Source organism: Trichechus manatus, unplaced genomic scaffold, assembly GCF_000243295.1.
Source record: "Trichechus manatus latirostris isolate Lorelei unplaced genomic scaffold, TriManLat1.0 scaffold00007, whole genome shotgun sequence".
NCBI lineage: Eukaryota > Metazoa > Chordata > Mammalia > Sirenia > Trichechidae > Trichechus > Trichechus manatus.
The window spans coordinates 10,469,393-10,493,922 of NW_004443943.1; the positions used below are offsets into that span (position 1 = coordinate 10,469,393).

The 24,530-nt window shown below is 36.7% G+C and overlaps 1 protein-coding gene across 16 annotated transcripts in view; it reads left to right on the top strand.

Annotated features, from left to right (window-relative positions):
- Positions 1 to 24,530, top strand: part of PCDH15 (protocadherin related 15) — an 803,588-nt gene that overhangs the window by 672,266 nt on the left and 106,792 nt on the right. The gene's annotated exons all lie outside the window — the stretch shown is intronic.

The window sequence follows — 24,530 nt, forward strand, 5'->3', positions numbered from 1 at the left end:
TTACATCCCTGGTCAGATTTATTCCTAAGTATTTTATCTTTTTAGGGGCTATTGAAAATGGTATTGATTTCCTGATTTCCTTTTCATCGTTGTCCTTACTGGTGTATAGGAATCCAACTGATTTTTGAATGTTTATCTTGTACCAAAGTGGTTTTAAGGCTCCTGTGTCCAGAAGAATTTCCATAGAAGCTTATATCAATATTTCTGCCTCAAAGTCATCCCCATTCTTTTATTTTTATGTAGAACAAAAGCAACAATATGCAATTTTACAGCTCAGTTTGATTTATAGAATTCCATAACTGAAGTGGCAATTTTTCCTTTAAGGTAAAATTATAATTATCTTTTAAATCTGAAATAAAGAAACATAGCTTTCTATAAATATATCATTCTGTTGTGAGTCGATAACTAGCCTTTCAATCAGGAATAAATGGCAGGACAATTAAAATTAACCTTAAACTGGTGATAAAGCAGCTCAAATGCTATTGATTTCTTTTTTATGGTTTTGCTTTAGGGTACAAGCTTGTAATGCATTTCATTTTCTTGGCTTTTCTGGTTCCAAACAGAAGGTCTTGTGACAAATAATGCTAATGACTCCTTACTTATGATTGACTGACTTACATAAGCATGCTTCTTATAACTTCTGTAACAACATTGCAGTATGTTCTTCATTATTTCCTTAGTCCTAGAAATCCCAGGCATGTTCAAGGCCTTGTATTTAGGTTATAAATATGTGGCCTCATTTTTAGAAACTGTTGCTATTTTATTGCTTTCAAACTTGGAGACCACTTTATGTAAAATAGTACCATAATGCCCATTATGCTATATTTGTTTCAAAAGTTTTAGGCATCTTATATAAATATACAGTTGAAATAAATACATTTTTAATGAAACAAATTTATTCCAGGAGGCTCTTGGAAAAAAAATCACTTGTCCATGAAAACATTTATATTGTGCAAAATAGCACTGCTTACAGATGTTACTTAAAAATGGTTATGGAATTTCATTAATATATTTCTGCCACCAATTATTTTAAGGCAAGGCTATTCTGTTGCCCCTAAAATTGGTTTGTTGAACCTATGAAAATAATTTGTGAATAACCTTTCTTCATTAGAGTATAGATTACAATATATATTTCTTCATATATTACATGAACAAAAAATCATGTGTAATGAAGAAAACATTTTATATTGCTCTCGTGGGAAGTTAAAATTAGGAGTCTAGGAATTCATAGAATTATTCTGTTTACCCCTAAGACAATGTCCCAGGACCTAAAGAGAGGAGATATAATTTTTTTTTTCATTCTTTGGAATTCCTTTCTAATTAATATGTGTAATAATTTTAATTCTCTTCTTCTTAGCCTTTTTGGCCCAAACTTACAATGAAGTTCGAAGTGGAACCCATTTCCTCAGGCACAGATATTTATGTAAGGTTATATTGTGTTTCAGAGAATAGCGATCATTTGATAAATCACGAGGCCCAGAAGTATGCAATAGAAATCTTGTGTGTCTTGCTTCCGGAAAACTTGCATTTCAATAAAGATAAACTGTCATTGTTGTTAGGTGCCATCAAGTCGATTTTTGACTCCTAGTGATCCCATGTGAAAAAGTAGAACTGCCCCATATGGTTTTCTTTGTTGTAATCTTTACAGAAGCTGATCACCAGGTCTTTCTCTGGTAGAACTGATGGGTGGGTTCAAACCACTCACCTTTCTGTTAGCAGCCGAGTCCTTAAACCTTGCACCACCAAACCCAACCTGTTGCCTTCAGGTAGATTCCAACTCACAGCGACCCTGTAGGACAGAGTAGTACAGCCCCATAAGGCTTCCAAGGCTGTAATCTTTACGGAAGCCGACTGCCACATCTTTCTCCCATGGAGCAGCTGCTGAGTTGGAACCACGGGCCTTTGGTTAGCAGCCAAACTCTTAACCACTGCACCACCAAGGCTCTGTAAAGATAAACTAAGCCTATTAAATGCACACAAAACTATGCACAGAAAAACTAAACTCTGTTAAATCATGAACATTCCAGAAACATCAGTGTTCCCAAAATAAAATAGAAAACAAAAGCAACCGTCCCGGCTTAAACATAAAAAGCACTTTTGCCATTAAAATATGAAGCGAAATTATCAGAATTTTTTCTTATTTGGAGCAATTCTCCATTATTGTTTATGGGTGCCGTCACTGAACCTCCATTGTCCTTTGTTATAGAGTGAAGATCAGGTCTTCACTAGAGTAAGACAGCCAGTCATTTTAGTATTTTGAGTGTAACTTAATGTAGCTATTAATTTGTTTTATTTATTTTTTTCATCTTTTATAGGAAACAGAAAATGAACATTCTTTTCCTTAGTGACATATTTTATTTTTACCAGCCTTAATAAGCAGCTGCGCTTACTGGATGATTATTGTGAGGAAAAAAAATTAAAAGCTTCTCATTAACTGGACAAAATACATTTCAGCATTATGTTTAAATAATACAAAAAAAGTATAGGGAAAATACCATGTAGAAGGAATGTAAATAGGAATGAATCTTCAGAAGCTTTCGTTGTCTCAACTTCAGGTAGGCCCTCAATCTTGCTGGGCATTTCCTAGATCACTGTATTTCTTAGTTTTCATATTGACCAAGTTCTTTTCCTTTACTCTTAAGGAATGATTATGCCTTGCTATCTTTGCTTGCACCATTCCCTCTATCTAAAATGTTCATCCTTCCTTTTCTTCCCGATAAACTCTTAATTATTTTATAAGGTTCAGTTTAAATATCATCTCAGTTTTGAAGTTTTCCTAAATCTATCCATTGCCCCTGTCATACAGGAAACAAGTATGTATTGTCCCTGAGTCCTCTTCAAAGGAAAGGATGTGGTATTACTCAATTTTGTTTTGCCCCAGTTTCTATCACAGAAACTCAGGTACTGTGTAGGTGATCTCAGGGAAGATAAGATTTGAGATGACTTTTAAAGGAGGGAATTGTATAACAATATGGAGGTAGAGAAAGGTATAGTTCATGAGAAAACAGTAAATACTTCTTTAACCATGTAACAGAGAATCTATGCCTAGTTAATTATTTGATGCCAGGCTCTAATGTTTTCTATTAATGAAATGGTGACATGTTATCAATTGTTCTACTCAATTTACTTTTTTAAAGTTAATTATTTGTATTAAAAGATCGTATTTCACCTACTCGTAGATCTTTTTGTAATGGCTGAATTTAGTCAAAATTAATATGATTCTGACCTAACAAATTAATAACACCATGACATTATAATTCTTCTTATTGAATTGCCAATTGCATCAGATTTACAAAGACTTTTGACTCATTAAGCATACGAAGTGATAAAAAAATAAAAAGCTAGATATATGGGCAAATAATGAAGATGAGTGCGTTCTTAGATAAAATTGGCAAATACGTGTACAGCAAGAGGTACTGTGACTGTGCTGTTTTGATCCTGAATCAGATATCACCTATTATCTTTGATTATGTTGCGTTGATTGGCAAAGGCTTTGTGGTCCCTCTTGTAATTATTATTTCTCTGTGACTTATGCTAGAGTTCTTAATTCCAATTACCTAGAATCAAGATCATTTACGTAAGGGACATGAAGACATGGAAAGTATTTCATATTTAATTATCCAGGAAAGATAAATATTTATTTTTCAAAATAATATTCTAAATTGTATTAATGGGCATACTGAGGGATGTATAAGAACAAAGTAAAGAGGGGCAGTCCTTATATATGTGTTTGTATGTGTGTCCGCATATATACATACACCTATTGTTGTCGTTATTAGCTCCAGTCAAGTCAGTTCTGACTCATAGTGACCCTACATACAAAAGAACAAAACACTAAGCGGTCCTGCACCATCCTCACAATCATTGCCATTTTTGAGCCTACTGTTGGAGCCACTGTGTTAGTCCATCTCACTGAGGGGCTTCTTCTTTTTCTCTGACCATCTACTTTACCAAGCATGATGTCCTGACCATCTCAAGAGTAGATTTGACACAGTGAACACTAATGCCCAAAAACTGAATGAGTTGTGGGATGACATCAAGGACGTCATACATGAAGAAAGCAAAAAGTCATTTAAGAAACAAGAAAGAAAGTAGAGGCCAAAATGGATGTCAGAAGAAACTCTGAAACTTGCTCTTGTATGTAGAGTAGCTAAAGCTAATGGAAGAAATGTTGAAGTAAAAGAGCTGGACAGAGGATTTCAAAGGGCCGAGAAGGTAAAGAAAAGTAATATAATCAAATGTTCAAAGACCTGGAGTTACAAAACCAAAATGGAAGACTATGCTTGGATTTCTTAAGCTGAAGGAACTGAAGAAAAACTTCAAGCCTTGAGTTGCAATACTGAAGGCTTCTGTGGTCAAAATATTGAATCACACAGGAAGCATTGAAAGAAGATGGAAGGAATACACAGAATCAACCAAAAAGAACTGGTTGATGTTCAACCATTTCAGGAGTGTGATTGTTCAGGTTGTGTGTCAACTTGGCTGGGGCACGATTCTCAGTGGTTTGGCAGTTATGATGTAGTTTGGCAGTCATATGATTATGTGATCACTTCCATGATGAAATTTGATATAATGTAATTGCTTCCATGATGACATCTGCTGTGAGCAGTCAATAAGTTGAAAGGGAGTTTCCTTGGGTGTGTGACCTGCATTGAATATAAGTGGACTTTCTGGCAAGGTTTGTGGGCTTTTGCTCACTCTGGATCCTGCAGCTGGCTCCTGTTTGTCTGACCTTCAGTTCTTGGGACTTGAGCTAGCAGCTTACCTGCCATCTTGCCTGCCAATCTTGGGATTTGTCAGTCTTCCCAACCTGTGAGCAAGATCCCTGCTGTCTGACCTGTGGATCTTGGGTTCACCAACCCCTGTGGGTGCATGAATCAGGAGAAGCCTCCAGCCTGACCCATGGATTGGGGACTTTCCAGCCTCTACAACTCCCTGAGCCATTTCCTTGATATAAATCTCTCTATATATATGTTTATACACTTTACTGGTTTTCCTTCTCTAGAGAACCCAGGCTAAGACAAAGAGGTAGCATATGATCAAGAATCAATGGCACTGAAGAAAGAAGTCCAAGCTGCACTGAAGGCATTGGTGAAAAACAAGGCTGTAGGAATTGATGGAATACCAACTGAGATGTATCAACTACCAGGTGCAGCACTGGAAGTGGTCCCTAAACAATGCCAAGAAATTTGGAGGACAGCTACCTGGCCAGCTGTCTTGGGCTAGCTTCTCTAGAGAACAAAACCAGTGAAACATGTATATATACACATATATATACATATATATAGATATAGATATATACATATATAGATATAGATATATATAGAGATTTATATCAAGGAAATGGCTTATGCAGTTGTGTTGCTGTTAGGTGCCATCGAATTGGTTCCGACTCGTAGCGACCCTGTATACAACAGAACGAAACATTTCCCAGTCCTGGGCCATCCTCATAATCATTGTTATGCTTGAACCCATTGTTACAGCCACTTTGTCTATCCATTTCATTGAGCATCTTCTGCTTTTTCGCTGACTGTCTGCTTTACCAAGCATGATATCCTTCTCCAGGGACTGGTCCCTCCTGATAACATATCCAACGTATGTGAGACGAAGTCTCACCATCCTTGCTTCTAAGGAGCATTCTGGCCGTACTTCTTGAAAGACAGACTTGTTCGTTCTTCTCGCAGTCCGTGGTATATTCAGTATTCTTTGCCAATACCATAATTCAAAGGCATCAATTCTTCTTCGGTCTTCCTTATTCATTGTCCAGCTTTTGTATGCATATGAGGTGATTGAAAACACTATGGCTTGGGTCAAGTGCAATTTAGTCCTCAAAGTGACATCTTTGCTTTTTAACACTTTAAAGAGGTCTTTTGGAGACTATTTGCCCAATGCAGCGCGTTATTTGATTTAACTGCTGGTTCCATGGACATTGACTGTGGATCCAAGTAAAATGAAATCCTCAACAACTTCCATCTTTCTCCATTTATCATGATGTTGCTTATTGATCCATTATCATATTGTTGCTTATTGGTATTCCGTCAGTTTCTGGAGACTTGTTTTTCACCAACGCTGCAGTGCTGCTTGGACTTCTTCCTTCAGTACCATCGGTTGTTGATCATATATTACTTCTTGAAATGGCTGAATGTTGGCTAATTCTTTTTGGTAAGTGACTCTGTGTATTCCCTCCATGCAGTTGTAGAGGCTGGAAAGCCCCAATCCCATGTGTTAGGCTGGAGGCTTCTCCCAACTCATGTAGCTGCAGGGGCTGGTGAACCGAAGATCCTGACCATGGAAGCTGAGGAATCCCAAGATCGGCAGGTAATCTGCTAGCTGAAGTTCCAAGAACCAGAGGTTAGATGAACGGGAGCCAGCTGCAGGATCCAGACAGAGTGAGCAAAAGCTAGCGAGCCTTGTCAGAAAGTCTACCTATATTGGATGCAGGCTACATCCCAAGGAAACTCCCTTTCAACTGATTGACTACTCACAGCAGATCCCATCATGGAGGTGATCACATTATATCAGATCTCATCAGGAAGATGATTAAATCATTATATGACTGCCAAACTACATCATAACTGCCAAACCACTGAGAATCATGGCCCAGCCAGTTTGTCACACAACCATAATGATCACACCAACCAACCAGAAGAGATCCATATTTGTATCACACCAACCAACCAGAAGAGATCCATATTTGTGCCCATTCCAAGGAAAGATGATCTAACAGAATACAGAAATTATTGAATAATATCATTAATATCACACACAAGTAAAATTTTGCTGAAGATCATTCAAAAGTATATCAACAGTGAATTGCCAGAAGTTCAAACCAGATTCAGAAGAGGACATGGCATGAAGCATATCATTGCTGATGTCAGATGGATCTTGGCTGAAAGCAGAGAATACTAGAAAGATGTTTACCTGTGTTTTATTGACTACACAAAGGCATTCAACTGTGTGGATCATAACAAATTATTGATAAGATTGCGAGAAATGGGAATTCCAGAACACTTAATTGTGCTCATGAGAAACCTGTACATAGAACAAGAGACAGTTGTTCAAACAGAATAAGAGGATACTGCATGGTTTAAAATCAGGAACGGTGTGCATCAGGGATGTACCTTTCACCATACATACTCATATACATAATATATAAACTTTCAAACAAACTAATGATTTTTAGTTATTATTTTACTTGCAATAACTATGTTCTTTTTATTTGAGACACATATAATATGATTCTTTTTCCTCTCACATAGCCCTTGAAACATTATTTTCATGTCATAGGAATTATGAAATATATATTATAAATACATATATTTAATATAATTATAAATATGTATTTATATATATTGAACAAGTGTATATTGAGTACGTAATAGACACGAGCATTTTTCTAAGTGTTGTAGGGGATCAAGTATCTACAAGGTAAGATCATATACTTCGGGGAGTTGATACTGAAGTGGAGAAATTATGACTCATAAGTATAAAAAATAAGTAGTAGCATTAAGAAGTGTGTGGTTAATTGATATCTGAGAGATATAGACTTGCCTGATTTGAGTTCAGAGAGAGTAGACTGCTGCAGTGGATTAAGCAATTTTTTGATTGAGATTGGAAATGGAAACTTAATTTGAAGCAATAATCAGTTTTGTTTAAGTTAATCTATTCTGATTATGGTAGATGGAAGGAGGAAGGGGCATGTATTGAGGGAGAGCATTAGAAGGAAAAGCTTGGAGGGGAGAATTTACTAGGTGACTTCAGAGGACAGTGAGTAGTCTAGTGGTAACAAATAATTAAGTAAAGGAGAGAAATGGGAAGTAGATAAAGAAAAGAAACACCATAACATGATGTTTCTTAAAATATGGTCTTCAAGCCACCTGATGAAAATCATTTGAGATGCTTGTTTAAAAATGTATACTTTTGTGCTCTCTTCCTCTCAACCTACTAAATTAAGATATCTGGAAATGGAACCTAGAACTCTGAATGTTATCCATGTTTTCTTTTTTTTTTTTCCCATAACATTTTTAAAATACTGATACAGAGAATAAGTGTTTGTAAATTTTTTAATGCAGAAACATAATGTGAGAAAAGTTAGGTCACATGGATAGTTTCGAGACAGAATAAATGTTAAAAGAATAGTCCAGGCTTGAATTAGCATTGAGTCAGTGACATGGGGAAAATTATGAGATGTATGCAAAAGGACTTGACAAATGACAATGAAAAGAGAGAAATAAATCAATGATGAGTTTAGACTTTTGAGCCTGGATGAGGGGAACTATATCTAGAAAGTGGTTATAAATAAAGAACTGGACTTCTGGAGGATATTCAAAACTGGACATACAGATTTTGGATTACTTAAATCATGAAATTGTTGTGTAAAAGAGCAGTAGTACCATCTGGTATAAGTGTAAAGTAAGGTTTAACTGGAAAAATTAGGCAGAAAGGCATGAAAAGACAAAACATTTCATGCGCTCTCATAATCCACAGAGAGAATTTAGTTTTCACATACCTGAGGACACCATAAAAAGGGCTGAAGGGAAGGAACTTCACTTCTGTAGCGCTCTACAAATTTAGAGTGGAGTTCGAAAGGGAGGCAAGAACAATTTGTTTACCATGTAATAATGGGAACTTTCTGGTAAAGAAAAGTATCTCTTTAGAGCAGGGGAGCCTTTGGAGCCCAGTAGCTTGAGTCAGCAGGAGCCCTTGTTTTGATTCATTGAGATAACTTAGCTCCAATGAGATAGTTATTTGTCAAGCTGTCAAAAGAGGAGAATTGATGAGCCTCCGGGAACACCTGGCTTTGTCTCTGTGAGAGACTGGCAAGAGAGAAGTCTTGGTTTAGAAGTTTTGGTAAAGACTTCAGTAAAGCCCTTCCTTTTACTTGATGGGAGAAAATAATAGTCATTGAAGAGGCCAGTAGAGAAGAGAGTAAAATTTGTGTAGTGATAGCCTGTTAGCAAAAGCAGAGGGGAGTTTAAAAAAAAAAAATAAGGTAGAGAATGGCTAAAGCATCAAATGCTGCAGACGCACAAAATTTACAACTAAAGAAAATACATTGGATGGCACTTAGCTGGCCCACATGGTGACTTCAATTAGTGCCAGATAAATAAAGAAGGCTCATATATGAAAGAAAACAGGCAAATTGCAGAGAATAAAGCGCTTCTTTGTTTTAACCACACAGTGGATGCAATTTAAAATTTAATTTATTCATGAACATTCCCTGATTTTATAAAGCATGCATTTTAATTTAATTTACATATTATATGAATTCAGAAACAGAAATTAGGATTTTGTGTCTCAGAGATAAGAAGAATAAATTAACTTGTCATTCTTTTTAATCATTATTCAAAACAAGTCTAGCAGTCAATTTTTCTTCCAAAGTTAATTCATTTTCTATTCCCAGGAATGTTTATAAGTTCAATTAATCAATCTTGTTCTTGTTTTTATCCCTGTTTGTAACTTGTACCTAATTAATCCCCCATGTACTATCTTAAAAATAATTACAAACAATTTAAGGAAAATCATTATTTTAAATGCTGTCATTTCAATTTTGAAAGTCTATTGTTATTTACTTACAGAATATGTTAACCATCAAGACTTCTTGTTAGAGATTGCTATGTTTATGTATTAAACAGGAGAGAAAAAGCAGATACCTAAAAATTTAATATAATAAATATTTAAGAACTCTTGCTATAGTATCAGACAGGCATGGGTTCCATACTCAGGTTTGGATTTTACTAATTTCTCGAAGCTTTAGAACCTCATCGTTATATTGAATATATCTACATCTTATGGGGCGTTTGTTAATTTTAAGCACAATCATGTCTGCAAAGTACTTAACTTGTTGGAACACAGGAAAATCTATTAAATAAAAGTTATTATTTATTATTATTACTGTTAGCTGAAATATGTTTGAAACACACTTCAAAATACAGAAATTACATACTAAAAAGTCTCATCTGCTCCTTCTCTAGATTATTGTATATGGAGATTCTATATTTTTCCCCTCAGTTCTTTGTATGTCAGATGATTGTTGGTTGGAACATATTAGAAAAGCAGTCATGATATCTTTTGGTCTTTTTAGATTTGAGTACATTTTCTTAACAACCGAATTATACATTTAAAAAAAAGTAAAAACTTTATTTTCCCCCAAAAAACAGTGAAAATAATATAATCATCCATGATGTTAAACGGGATAAGTATGCTAAAGTATAATGCCTGATTAAATATTGCCCTCCAAAATAGAAAATTTGCATTTTATAACATTTTTGGGTACCTTAGAAGGCAAATCCCAAACTCTTTCTGGAGGTAAGGCAAATATGATCTTATTCTCTGATATGGACTAAATTGATGATTCTCAGCTGTACTTGGGAGCCCTGGTGGCACAGTGGTTAAGACGTACAGCTGCTAACCAAAAGATCAGCAGTTCAAATCTACCAGCCGCTCCTTGGAAACCCTATGGGGCAGTTCTACTCTGCCCTACAGGGTTGCTATGAGTCAGAATTGACTCAGTGGCAAAGCGTGACTGTACTTGGAACAGTTATTTGGTTGGAAGTAACAGAAACCACCTGTTTCTGACTAACTTATACCGAAAGGAACTTGTTGGAAGAATACTTGGTGACTTGCACCAAAGGTAAAGCTGAATAACATGAAGTGAAGAAGGAGAAGACACCAGATAAGTTTTAGCAACCTTAGTCAGAAACTCAAGGAGAAATTCTTTTTCTGGAAGCACTATCAAGACAGTTTGGGTCGATAACTTTCAAGCAAATGGCAATCAGCTCAAGGATCAGGTACATGTAGGGGAAGGGAATCTTTCTGGCCTGGGTTGAAGCATGTGACTTTGGCCAGAGGTTAAGTGGAGACACTGTGGTTGATAGTCCCTCTAAGAGTACATGCTATAGGAAAGTATGGTAACCCAAGGGAAAAATGGAGTTCTATGGCCGAAATAAAAAAGTAAAAGATGTTCCTTAAATCCCCAAAATCCTACTTCACGTTTTCAAGAGCCATATTAGGATCTAAGTGTGGTTGACTGAGGAGTGCCTGGGTGGTGCAAACAGTTAACTTGCTCAACTGCTAACCAAAAGGTTGGAGATTCTTGTCCACCAAAAGCTACCTTGAAAGAAAGGCTTAGCGATCTACTTCCAAAAAAAAGTGAGCCATTGAAACACCTATGGAGTATGGTTCTACTCTGACACACGTGGGATTGCCATGAGTTGGAATTGACTCGGCAGCAACTGGCATTGGTACTTACTGGTGGCTGGTGGAAATGCTTGGGTGAGCAGTGTAGCCACAAACGTAAGGAGTGACAATTACTTCAGGTTAGAGTGTCAGATTTTCATTTTCTATTATAATGGAAATGTAATTTCCATTTTTACTGTGACTTGTGTTTGAAAATTAGCTGATTACTTGAACTTTTGAAAGTTTTAGATATCTCTGTTGCTTCAATTTTTTTTTTTTTTTTTCTCTCTCAGAAGTTGGGGAGAAGACTAAAGATAATCCTTGGATTTGATGACATATTGTTACGAACTCTAAACTCTAATTTGACAAGTATTCATTAAGTACCTTCTAAGAGCTAAATTTAGCATTTCCATTGTGCTAAATAGTTAAATTGCTACACCTTGTTTTACTTCTAAAACGGCCGCAAAATCTAATGATTAGATATTTTTCATATTAGATGACTAATGAACTAAGCAAAGATAAACAGATGAAGAATAATTAGGTTGGGCTTTGCAAGGTTATTTCTCTCTTTCTCTTTAGTCATTGCTTTTGTGGTTAAGTCTTCACAAGTATATCACACATATCAGAGGAAATAGCTTCTCACAAACAGACAAATAAAAAAGAAATACTCTCATTTTATTTTAGGGAAAACAATACCTGTTTTACAGACACGAGCCAGGGCTTATTGTAGAAAAAGTAAAGATTTACATGGTGTCTCCTTGGGCTTCTTTACATGACAGAGATGATAAGTTCAGAAAAAGCATAAAAAGAAGCTAATAGAATTCATTTCAAGAGTTTTCATTTTTGTCTGTGTTTCATAACTTCTATTTTCTCTAATTCTCTGGTCTTACAATAGGATACTTAACATTGGAAATGTTTTTAATTAGAAAAGGAGTACCTATCATTATATAAAATTAGCAAAAATGTATAAAGAAAATTAAAATCACCTGCAACTCCAAGAAGCCCCAGTGGCATGGTGGTTAAGTGTTTGGCTGCTAAACAGAAGGTCAGCAGTTCAAATCCACCAGCCATTCCTTGGAAACTGTGTGTGTGGGGTGGGGGGCAGTTCTACTCTGTTCAGTAGGGCTGATATGAGTCAGAATCAACTTGAAGACAACAGGTGTGGTTTTGGTTTGCAATCCCAAGGCAGTCCCTGTGTGGCACAATGATCAAGCATTCGACTACTAGCCGAAAGGTTGGCAATTCAAGCTCACCCTGAGGTGCCTCGAAAGACGGGCCTGGCCATCTGCTTCTGAAAGGTCACAGCCTTGAAAACCCCATGGAGCAGTTCTAGTCTGCAAAACATGGGGTCACCATGAGTAAGAACTGACTGCATGGCAACTCAAAACAACAAAATAATCCCACACTTTTGAATTTTTTTAATTTGCATATTATTTTCCAGCCACTTTTACTGAAGATATATACACAAATGCCACACACACACATGCACACCCACTATATTGATATAGATCTGTGAGTCAGAATCTACTCCCCAACAACAAATAGCAACAGCATTTATCTATATCTATCTCTCTCTCTATCATCTATAAATAGGTAGATACAAAAACAGATTTTGATCATGCATACTGTATTTAAAATCTTGGGCTTTTTTTTTTTTCTTTCTACTTAGTATGATGTCAAAATTATTTTTAGGTCATTAGATATTCTTCAAAAATGTTATTTTAATGACTACTTAATATTCCACCATGTAGATATATCACAATTTACTTACCTCTCTCCCTGCTACTGAATATCTAGTTTGATTTACTAGCAGCACTTGATGGCAGCTGTTGTTCTTAACTTAAGACCTATGACTGCTCTAAAATGAAAAGCTTCATTCATGTTCCTACTTGTCCTTTCTATGGAGATATAGTCCATAATTTTCAGAAAAAAATTATCTGTCTAAGCCATCCTTCTATCAAAAGAGGTTAAACTTTGCTACTCAATTATATCCTATAGATACAATGTCTTTTTCTCTTTTCAAAGGATTTGTTATATTGGTCAAATAGGTTTGCAGGTATCCTCAAACACGGTCAAGACAGTCCAATTTAATTTACATATACTTTACATAATTTCCCTCACTGTTTCCGTGAATATGCACAAGTGTTTTAAAAATAACAAGTATGCCAAAACATTTTTTATTATTTTATGGAAAACAGTTTTAATGTTTTATATTTTTATGATGATTCAAAGCATATGCTTAGTCATTATCACATTTAATCATCACAATAATCCTATATTTATCGAAAGTTTGTAGATGAGAAAGCAGGCCCTTGTATTTAACTGCCTTGTTAAAAATAAGTGGTAAATCACCCAAGTACAGCGCAATGAAATTTATCACTTTATAGCCATTGTATTTCTTTTCTTTCTACTTTGCAGCATGCCTTCATGAGGTGGGAGTTAAGGATGTTTTCAGCTAGGGATATATAGAAACACTTCCACTGAGTAGTTTCAAGTTTAAACCAAATTATCTACATAGACTTAAAACCATTTTCCTGACAGAATTTAGAAGTAGACTTCCTTTCCCTAGCCCCATTCTATTAAACTACATTCTCAGCCTTGAAGGCATTTATACAAATTTTGAAAAACCTTAGAAATTTCCCAGGGGAATGTTAGTTCTTCCTGTGGTTATAGGTATAGTAGTAGCCCTAAATACCTAAATACAATACCTGATACCTAAATACAAATAATAATATTATGCTGCTTGACACAAACTGTCTTGTTTTTAGTTGTTAAGTGCCATCAAATTGGTTCTGACTCATAGCAACCCTATGTGCAACAGAATGAAACACTGCTGGGTCAGTGCCATTCCACAATCGTTGCCGTGTTTGAGCCGATTGTTGCAGCCACTGTGTCAATCTATCTCGTTGAGAGTCTTCCTCTTTTTCACTAACCCTCTACTTTACAAAGCATAATGTCCCTCTCCAGGGACTAGTCCCTCCTGATAACACGTCCAAAGTACTTGAGATGAAGTCTTGCCATCCTCGCTTCCAAGGAGCACTCTGGCTGTACTTCTTCTAAGGCAGACTTGTTCATTCTTCTGGCAGTCCATGGTATATTCAATATTCTTCACCAACACCATAATTCAAAGGCATCAATTCTTCTTCTGTCTTTCCTCTTCACTGTCCAGCTTTCGCATGCATATGAGGCGATTGAAAATGCCATAACTTGGGTTAGGAGCATCTTAGTCCTCAGAGTGACATCTTTGATTTTTAACACTCTAAAGAGGTCTGTTGCAGCAGATTTGCCTAATGCAATATTGTCGTTTAATTTCTTAAATGCTGCTTTCATGAGTGTTGATTGTGGAGCCAAGTAAAATGAAATCCTTGACAACTGTTCTGACCCTGCCTGAATCATCTCAACCTTTAGACAGGTTTAAGGACTACTTTTAGAGATTACGATTACTTAAGGATCTTCTTTTAAATGATTCAAATTGGAGGCCATAAAGTGAAATGGTTAAGAATATGTGTTGTCAGCAATTTGGCTTTCAGTCTTACTTTTGCTTCACATAGTTTGTTAATCTCTCTAAGCCGCATTACCTTAATTAATGAAACAAATACTTAACAATAATACTGACAGTGTTACTGTAGGGATAAATTGAAATAATGCACAGAAAACACTTAGTCCAGAAACTTCTCAATCATTATCAGCAATTAGTATTAATATTACATACCACTGTCACTGATACTTGTACGTTAAAGACAGCTAAGGAACTTCCCATATTTGTTTTATCAAGAATTTTGTTTTTCCTAAATAATACCATTTGGGAGAAAGCTAAAAATTTTCTGTTTTTTTTTAAATATACTGTCTCTCTGAATTTTACATTTTTTAAACGAAAGTAATAATCTGCCTGTGGTAAGCAAAATAATGGCCCCCAAAGCTGCTCACACCCTGATCTGTTGTTGCTGTTAGGTGCCCTCTAGTTGGTTCTGATTTATAGCGACCTCATGTACAACAGAACGAAACATTGCCTGCTCCTGCGCCATCTTCACAATCTTTCTTATGCTTGAGCCCATAGTTGCAGCCACTGTGTCAATCCATCTCATTGAGGGTCTTCCTCTTTTTCACTGACCCTCTACATTCCCAAGCATGACGTTCTTCTCCAGGGACTGGTGTCTCCTGATAACATGTCCAAAGTATGAGATAAAGTCTCATCATCCTTGTTTCTAATGAGCATTCTGGCTGTACTTCTTCCAAGACAGATTTGTTCATTCTTCTGGCAGTCCATGGTATATTCAATATTCTTTGCCAACACCATAATTCAAAGGCATCAGTTCTTCTTCAGTCTTCTTATTCATTGTCCAGCTTTTACATGCATATGAGGTGATTGAAAACACCATGGACACTGATCTGGAGCCTGTGAATATATTACGTTCCATGCAAAAGAGACTTTGCAGATATGATTAAATTGAGGATTTCGAGACGAGAAATTATCCTGGATTATCTGGGTGGGTCCTTTTAAGTGAAAGAGTGAGGCAGGGGCGTCAGTGTCTGAGTGATGCAGCCAAAGACTCCGCTGGCCGTTGCTGGCATTGAAGATGGAAGGAGAATACAAGCCAAGGAATGGCAGGAGCCTCTAAACGTTGAAAGCAACAAGAAATAAATACCCTCTCAGGGCCTCCAGAAGGCAATACAGAACTGCCTACATCTTGATTTTAGTAAAAGAGACTCTTAAGACTTGCAAAACTGTAAGATAACAAGTTTGTGTTGTTTAAAGCCACAAAGTTTGTGGTAAATTGTGACAGCAGCAATGGGAAACTAATTCAATGTCCATGTTTTTTGTTTTGTTTTGTTTTTGCATAAAAGAACAGGGGCTTCTATCTGAGTTGCTATTAAACATTTAACATATTATTTAAAATACTATTTTTGCTACTCTTTTAGTAATGCCATAGGAACTTATAAATATTTTAACCCATTAGTCATAACTCTTTGGCTGATACCCAAATATATAATAGTCTGTATACATCTGTAATAGTCTGCCCTTTGACTTAGACGTATCCTTTATTCAGCAATCCTTTATTGAGTTTGTACTATTTGCTTGCGTGTATTCTAGAAACTGCGGGAAAATTATCTTTACCCAATGGAGAGTTACTCTGATTTTATTACAAATCATATTTTTGTTGAAGAGGGGAGTGCTGGGTGTGATTTTTAGCTATGCCTATGTATAAAGTTGGGATCTTCCATATAATAGTTGGCTGGTTACTTAAACTCTTTGAGTCTCAGTTTCTTTATCTGAAAAGCAGGAATGGCAATACTTATTTCATGAGTTTGTTACAAGGTTTTAGAGAGATATTGTAAGAAAAGCAGCTAGTTAAGGCACTAATGCAGGAAAACTATCCAAAAAAAAAAAAAAAAAGAATAAGGCACCTTCTATCTCTTCTATTAAAAGATGGTAAATAATACTAAGTTAGCTTATTAATATATTCCTGATTGGTTATTCTTTATTCTTTTAGACAGAGCTCCTTTGTAGTCTCAAGAAAGAAGAACATAATATTTTCTCTAATTATGTAAATGCGTATGTATACTTGGGTGTGTGTATGACAATTCAAGGCATTTGTGACATTTGTCACTATGCTCAATTGACTTTTCAAGTGCTTAGTAAATTGTATGTCCAAGATGCAGTCTTTTTGTTTAACTGTTCATTATACCAAATTTACTAATTATACTTTTATTTACATGAAACAGCTTTTATGCTAAAAAATATACTTTTGTTTTTCACTATACATCAGAGAACACAGGGATCATTTAATGGTATAGTCAAACTTATTTTTTTCTCTCAGCTGTGGTTCTAACTTTTAGAATAGAATTATTCCTAATAAGCTTTTAATATCAGCAGAATATTTTTACATCAAATATTTTATAGTATGTCTGTTTTCCTCAAAGACTGACATTTTAAAATGAGTTTTCTGTAAAATTGTGGAGTAGTTTTATTATAGCCTTGTCTTGTGAAAATACATGTATGCATATTTAATAAGACGTTTTATTGTGTTTATCGATAGTAATTAATTACTATTTTAAATTCCGCCATTTGCAATAAAAATACACATATTTTCCAGTGCCTCATTTGACGTGCCCTATATAATATCCCATGTGTCTTAGGGCGAGTTCTCTAGAGGAACAAAACCAGTGAAGTGTATATATAAACATATATAGAGAGTTTTATTTCAAGGAAATGACTCACACAATTGTGGAGGCTGCCAAGTCCCAAATTCATGGGGTCAGGTGGCAGGCTGGAGGCTTCACCTGATTCGTGTGGTTTCAGGGGCTGACAAGCCCAAAATCTGCAGATCAGGCTGCATGCTGCTGGCTGACATCACAAGAACCGGAGGTTAGAGGATGACAAGACAGATGCAGTATTGAGAGAGAGAGCTTTGCCGGGACATTCATATATATTGGATTCAGACCACACCCATCCATGGAACCTCCCCTTTCAACTGATCACGTCAGATCCCAAAATGGAGGATGATTACATAGCATCTGCCAAACCACTGAGCATCTGGCCTAGCAAAGTTGATACATAACCTTAACCATCACATTCCACTCCTTGCCAATTTGGCAGCTGTACACATCTCCTTAAACCATGCATAATCTGTAAATAAAGACAATTATTAAGTCATACTTGCACCAAACGTGATACAACAAAAATGCTTACAACAGAAAATGCATCATCCCTGTTTACAACTTGTATTTTATAGTAAGTAATGGAATAAAGGAGGGAAGAGAACAAAGATATTTGCTATCTATCATCTCTATCTACACACACATATATATAACAAAACAAGGAAGAAATACTAATAACAATTACAGTCCTCGTTTCTGCAACTGGTCATGTGGTCATAGCTGGTATTTAGAAATACATTCTTCCAACACATATTCTGTATCCCCTTTGCCCTCAGCAAGCACCTCAGCTGGTTGTGGTTCTCCGCCTGGTGGAGTGACTCAAACCTTCATTCCTGGAGAGTCTGGACCATTAGTTGTCACGTTAAAAAAGGGTTGCTGTGGTTTCCCATTAACTTTAATCACAGGGCATGGTAGTACTAAGAGATATCCTAAGGGATCTCCTGTATTCCAGACATAATCTTCTCTACCTCTATTACGTAATATCAGTGTGATTTCCCCTTGGTAATCAGGATCAAGCATACCAGCCAGTACAGTAACTCTCTTCTTTGCCTGTTGGTCCAGAGGCATGAGGAGCCCAAAGTGGCCAGGTGGCATTCTTCACTTCCAGTTTAATGGAATCAGTGTTGTTTCTCCTGGTCGGAGCATTTCTCCCTTTGGTACTAAGATCTCTGGACTCACAGAAGATAGGGTCACAGGAAGCAAAAATGTTTGTAAACTGGCTCAAGTCTGGGAATTGATTTAGGGTATGTGACTCTCTATTGTGGTGATTCAAGTTAGACTGCCATTCACATGACCTAGAATTCTTCCACTTGTACAGATCAAGTAAATATTTAGTAGATTTCCAATCTGTTTCACTCGTGGGGACATCATGCCTCAGTAGCCAATACCGTAAGTCTATAAGTCCATATGAGTCAGACTATTCTGATTACAGCTTTGACTCAGCTGTCTATTATAGTAACCGCACAATCTTTTCTTTCACGATTAAGTGCCGCCACTTGGGATCTACCATCCTGGAGTCCAATCAGACCCATTGTAGTTAAACCAAAAAAACCAAACCTGTTGCCATCAAGTCGATTCTGATCCGTAGTGACCCTATAGGACAGAGTAGAACTGCGCCATAGGATTTCCAAGGAGGGCTAGTGGATTCAAACTGCCGACCTTTTGATGAGCAGCTGTAGCTCTTAACCACTGTGCCACTGTGCTCCCCATTGTAGTTAGGTGTCTTAATTCACTTAGGGCAGTTCCCACTGTCAAATCTGACTTACATAAAATAGCAATTACAGCAGTCTTCAAGGATACTGGCTCCTTTAACAAATTTGTTACTCATTGTGATGAAATGTGTGCCCTCTAGGCACACCATGGGTTGGTCTGTGGATCTAACCTGATAAATCCATTCTAACATGCCAATTTCCCTAAGCCTATGGGCATCTTCTTCTATAGTATACCAGTTCTGGCATTTCAACTTGATTTAGTGGGGTCCACTGCTTAATCCATGCTTCAGTGAACCAACCAAATAAACTATTAGATCCTTTTCTAACTTCTTGACCTGAAACATTGAATGAAGACTGTGTGCTTAGTGGCTCATATCAATAAACTCAGACTGATTCAACTTTATGTTGCTTGCACCATTATCCCACACCCTTAATAGCCATCCCCAAACATATTCCCCAGGTTTCTGTTTGTATATATTAAAAAAATCAAGCAGTTATTTTGGAGTGAATCGTACCTCCTCATGGGTCATACTTTGTAATTCACCCTCTTGGGAATCACTGAGACATAAGTCTATTGATAGGTCTACAAGCAAAATTGCATAGCAAGGGTGTGTCCTGAGGATATTCAGCAATATCTTGTAAGGCATCTGCCACAGATGCCCCAGGCACCACCCCAGGTGATAACTCAGACAAAAACTCTTCAAACACAGCTGAGTTAATCTCATCAGATGCAGGTGGAAGGATGGTTTAGCAGGCAAAGCTGGAGTAATCTCTTCAGCTGGGAGTAAGAGGACTGGTTCTTTTGGCAGTAGTGATTCAACAGAATTTATGGGCTCAACGTCCGCAGCTTCCTAATTATCTTCCCATATGTCCTCCTCCCAAGTTTCAGAGTCCCATTTCTTCCCAGTCAATTCCCTGACTTTAACTTCAGACACCATTCGATGATGAGAATTCAAATGACGTTGTATTTCAGCCACTCTTATGATAAGATGCTGGATTTGGGTTCCAGCAATATCAGCTCTGTTACTACAAGAAATAAGCCTTTCTTTCAGGGCACAAGTGGCAACATTTATGTCTTGGATGTGGCACTTGGTCCGTTACTCTGAAGCCTTGAACTCATCTCTTTCTTTCACCACTTTTTCTGGTGAAAGTAGGACCGACCAATCAGCTTCCTTATACTTCTCATTCTGACAAAATTGTAGAAAAGCGTCAAATATGTAATCACCCATAACCTTGTCTCTCACAAATACTTGATCCGATGTTGGTGATATTTTGCATGTTTCTATTGCCGCCACATGTCATGGATTAGCAGTGCCCTCTTTACTGCTAGAGATAAGAGTTATCAGTGCCTTTCAGACTAGCCTGACATGAAAACCAATTCAGAAAGCTCATCTTTAAGATTCTGTTCCTCTAGACCCCACTCTTGATACCAAATGTTTTAGGATGGGTTCTCTAGAGGAACAAAACTAGTGAAGCATGTATCTAAATATGTATATATATACCTAAAAACCCATTGCCGTTGAGTCGATTCCAACTAATAGCGACCCTTTAGGACAGAGTAGAACTGCCCTATAGGGTGGATTAGAACTGCCAATCTTTTGATAAGCAACCAAGCTCTTAACCACTGTGCCACCAGGACTTCACAGGGAGATTTATTTCAAGGAAATGCCTCACACAACTGTGGGCAAGTCCCAAATACATGGGTCAGATGGCAGGCTGGAGGCGTCTCTTGACTCACATGGTTTCAGGGGCTGACAAACCCAGAATATGCAGGTCAGGTAGCAGGCTGCTGGTTCACGTTCCAAGAACTGGAGGTCAGAGAATGATGAGATGGATGCAATATTGAGAGAGAGTGAGCCTTGCCAGAACATTCATATATACTGCATGCAAGTCCACCCCCAAGTAGATTTCTCTCTCAACTGATTGGCTGCTCATACCAGTTCACAAAATGGAGGATGATTGCAGAACATCTGCCAAACCACTGAGAACCATGGCCTAACCTAGTTGACACATAACCTTCACCATCACACCATTTGAAAACAATTTTCTTTTATAATTTGGAGCTAAGAAAAAATTTAAAATATTCTATGGTATTGCTCTTCTTCCTCCTTCTGATGAGAACAGTAACAATGACAGCTAAACAACAACAACACTAATAATAACAGTATAATTCTTTCTCCTACCTTGAGAGTCAGGAAATCTGAGACATTATGAAATAGTAAAACCACCATATGTTCCACGCTTTGCGTGTATTTTCTCATTTAACCTAGTAAATTATGTATGATTACTATCATTTTATGGATGAGAAACATTAGCTCAGAAAAGGTAATTAATTTGTGTAAGGTCACATGACCTATACAAGTGGTTTTACTGGTCTTTGACCCACGTGCTACCTCCAACACTTGTGCTTGAATTTTTTAGTGCCCAGTCAACTACAGCAGTTGTGTTGATCTTTATGGGTCTGAAATAAGCTAACTTTGTGGAGAGAGTTGGAGATTAGTAAACACAAATTAATGAAAAGAGAATCTGTTTATTCTGAATGGAAAGAGAGTGCTCTAAAAGTTGCAATAATTCACTTGCAAAAGCCGCTAAATTTATCCGTTTGGTCTCATAGGAATAACACAAAATGCCTGCAAAACCAAGGCAAATAAACAATATTGCATCCTTAGCTCCTATTTTGATGGTTACTGTTTACAGAGAAACGTAAGTTCATTTAATTTCCCACACCGGAACAAATGTTAATATGGATACAAAGCCAAACTTTAATTAATATTTAGACTATCACTCCTCTTTTCTGATTATCTCCTCATCACAAAAGTAGTAATATTATCAATGTCATCATTTTCTTCATTAAAATCCTTAGCTAAAATCAAGTATTATGTATTTTAGTAATCTGAATGTCAGTTTTTGGAGCCAATAAGTTACATGCAGTTATTTCTTTAATTCAGTTATTAATCTTCCAGCAAACACATACATAGGATGTATGTTTTAGATACAAGTAATTAAAATTATGCAAAGGCTAATTAAATCAGTGCCAAAACCAAATTAGAAAACTATTAAAAAGAACCGCAAAAGATTAAATCTCCCTTGCTGCCTAGCTACTGAAAATAAACAGTGCGTATAAATATAACTAAGTATGATCCCTCCCTGCAGAGCAAAAGCTGAGAAATAAGAAGTAGTGACTCTTCTCATTCTAATATATTTAATAATGTACTTTTTCAAAGATCTTGCGTATTCATGCTGATTTCTTCTAATGACCTCACTATAACATATTCTCTCATACTCTTTCTTTTCGTTCAAATTTTACTTTATATTTTCTAATGAATATATATTTATAAGTCCCTTAGTAAAATCAGATTAAGTACTTAATCTCAGATGATCCTTTTGTTTTTACACACTACTTTGACTGTGGAAGCAGACTACATTGTCTATGGACCTGTTAAAAACACCCGTTGCTGTTGAGTCGATTCCAACTCATAACGACCTTATAGGACAGAGTTGAACTGCTCTATAGGGTTTCCAAAGAGTGGCCGGTAGATTTGAATTGCCAACCTTTTTGTTAGCAGCCATAGCAAATCTAATTCAACATTTCCTGAACACCAACTGTGTGGAAGTCACAGTGCTTCAAAAGAATTTATTTGCTAGTAAATCATATACAAACTTAGTCTTAAAATAAAAATTATGTGAAACTATATTTGTGGATTTTTTTTTTTTTAATGAGGCACTGACTTCAGTCTTTTAGCACCAGCAAAGTAACGAATATAAGTCCTATATTGCAAGTATTTTGAGGATCCTCTGCCATAGGATCAGCTGTAGAGTATATAAATCATTCACCATCTTTATGATACAATACAAAAAATTAATTTAATGTATTATATCAGGAAGGATATATATCAATAAGAAAAACTCAGTCCTTGCTTTCAAAAATTTATGATTAATCTAATGTATGCTTTCTAAACTGACTGATCATCTACATTCCAAAAGATAGGAATTGCTGTACTTGTCCTGGCACTCCCTCTTTGAGAAATATGGCAGTAACCACTGGAGATGTGATTGGAGTTAAGACCATGCCAGATAGAAGGACTGTTAGGAAAAGAGGTCAGTAAGCAGTGACAGCAGTGAAGGTGAACAGGCAGGAGCCCCTGAATTTAAATGAGGGCACCAATGTGTGATCAAAAAATTGCACTGCATTTTGGTAAGTCCCACATTAAAGGCAAGTGCGTGTAGGTGGAATCAGGAGAAGGTGTCACTATATATCTATGCAACCTTTCCATTTTGTTTTAACTGTTCTGATCACTCTTTCAGGAGCCCTGGTGGCGCAGTGGTTAAGGGCTACAGCTGCTAATCAAAAGGTTGGCAGTTCAAGTCCAGCAGCCACTCCTTAGAAACCCTAAGGGGCAGTTATACTCTGTCCCGGAGAGTTGCTGTGAGTCAGAATTGACTGGACGGCAATGTTTTTTTTTTTTTTTTTTATCACTCTGTAATTTAACTCCGGCTTTTTCAACCTGGTAACTATTGACATTTCTGTTAGCCAGGTTTGTTGAGTCATTTCATTTACAGTTACTTGCAAGATGGTCAAGCAGTTTTTGCTACCAAGATTCTGGAAATGCTTGGTGTTTGTTTGTCTGCTTGTGTGTGTTAAAATATTTCTTTAGACTTCACTCTGATTTTGTGAGTTCCTCATATTCTTGCACAGTAAACTTATTGTTTCAGTTAACCAGGACTTGATGTTTCTAACTAAAGAAACCTAACTAATAAGTAAAAATCAACATTTTTATAATAAGAATTAGGAAAACCAGAATATTATCTGAGAAAAGAAAAAAGGCACTGGGAAAATTACCAATGAATCAAGGCATTATAGTACTAATATATACAAGACCCAGTCTTCCTCTTATATCCCATGTAAAAAAAAAAAAAAAATTTGCTGTCAAGTCAATTTTGACTCATGGTAAGCCCATGTGTTACAGAATAGACTGCTCTGTATGGTTTTCTTGGCTGTAATCTTTACAGAAGGTGCCCTGGTGATGCCAATGGTTAAGCACTTGGCTACTAACTGAAAGATTGGCAATCTGAATCCCTCTAACCATTCTTCGTGGTGCAGTGGTTAAGAACTTGGCTGCTAACCAAAAGGTCAGCAGTTTGAATCTACCAGCCGCTCCTTGGGAACCCTATGGGACAGTTCTACTCTGTCCTATAGGGTCGCTATGAGTCACAATCGATTCGATGGCTAGGGGTTTTGGTTTTGTTTTTTTTTTGGTTTAGCCGTAGTGTGAGAGAAAGACCTGTCGATCTGCTTCTGTAAAGATTACAGCCAAGAAATCCTATGAGGCAGTTCTACTCTGTCACATGGGGTTGCTATGAGTCAAAATTGACTTGATGACACCTATAACAATAGCAGAACAATCTTTACAGAAGCAGGTCACCAGGCCTTTCTTCTGCGGTGCCCCTAGGTGGATTTAAACCATGAAACTTTAGGTCAAT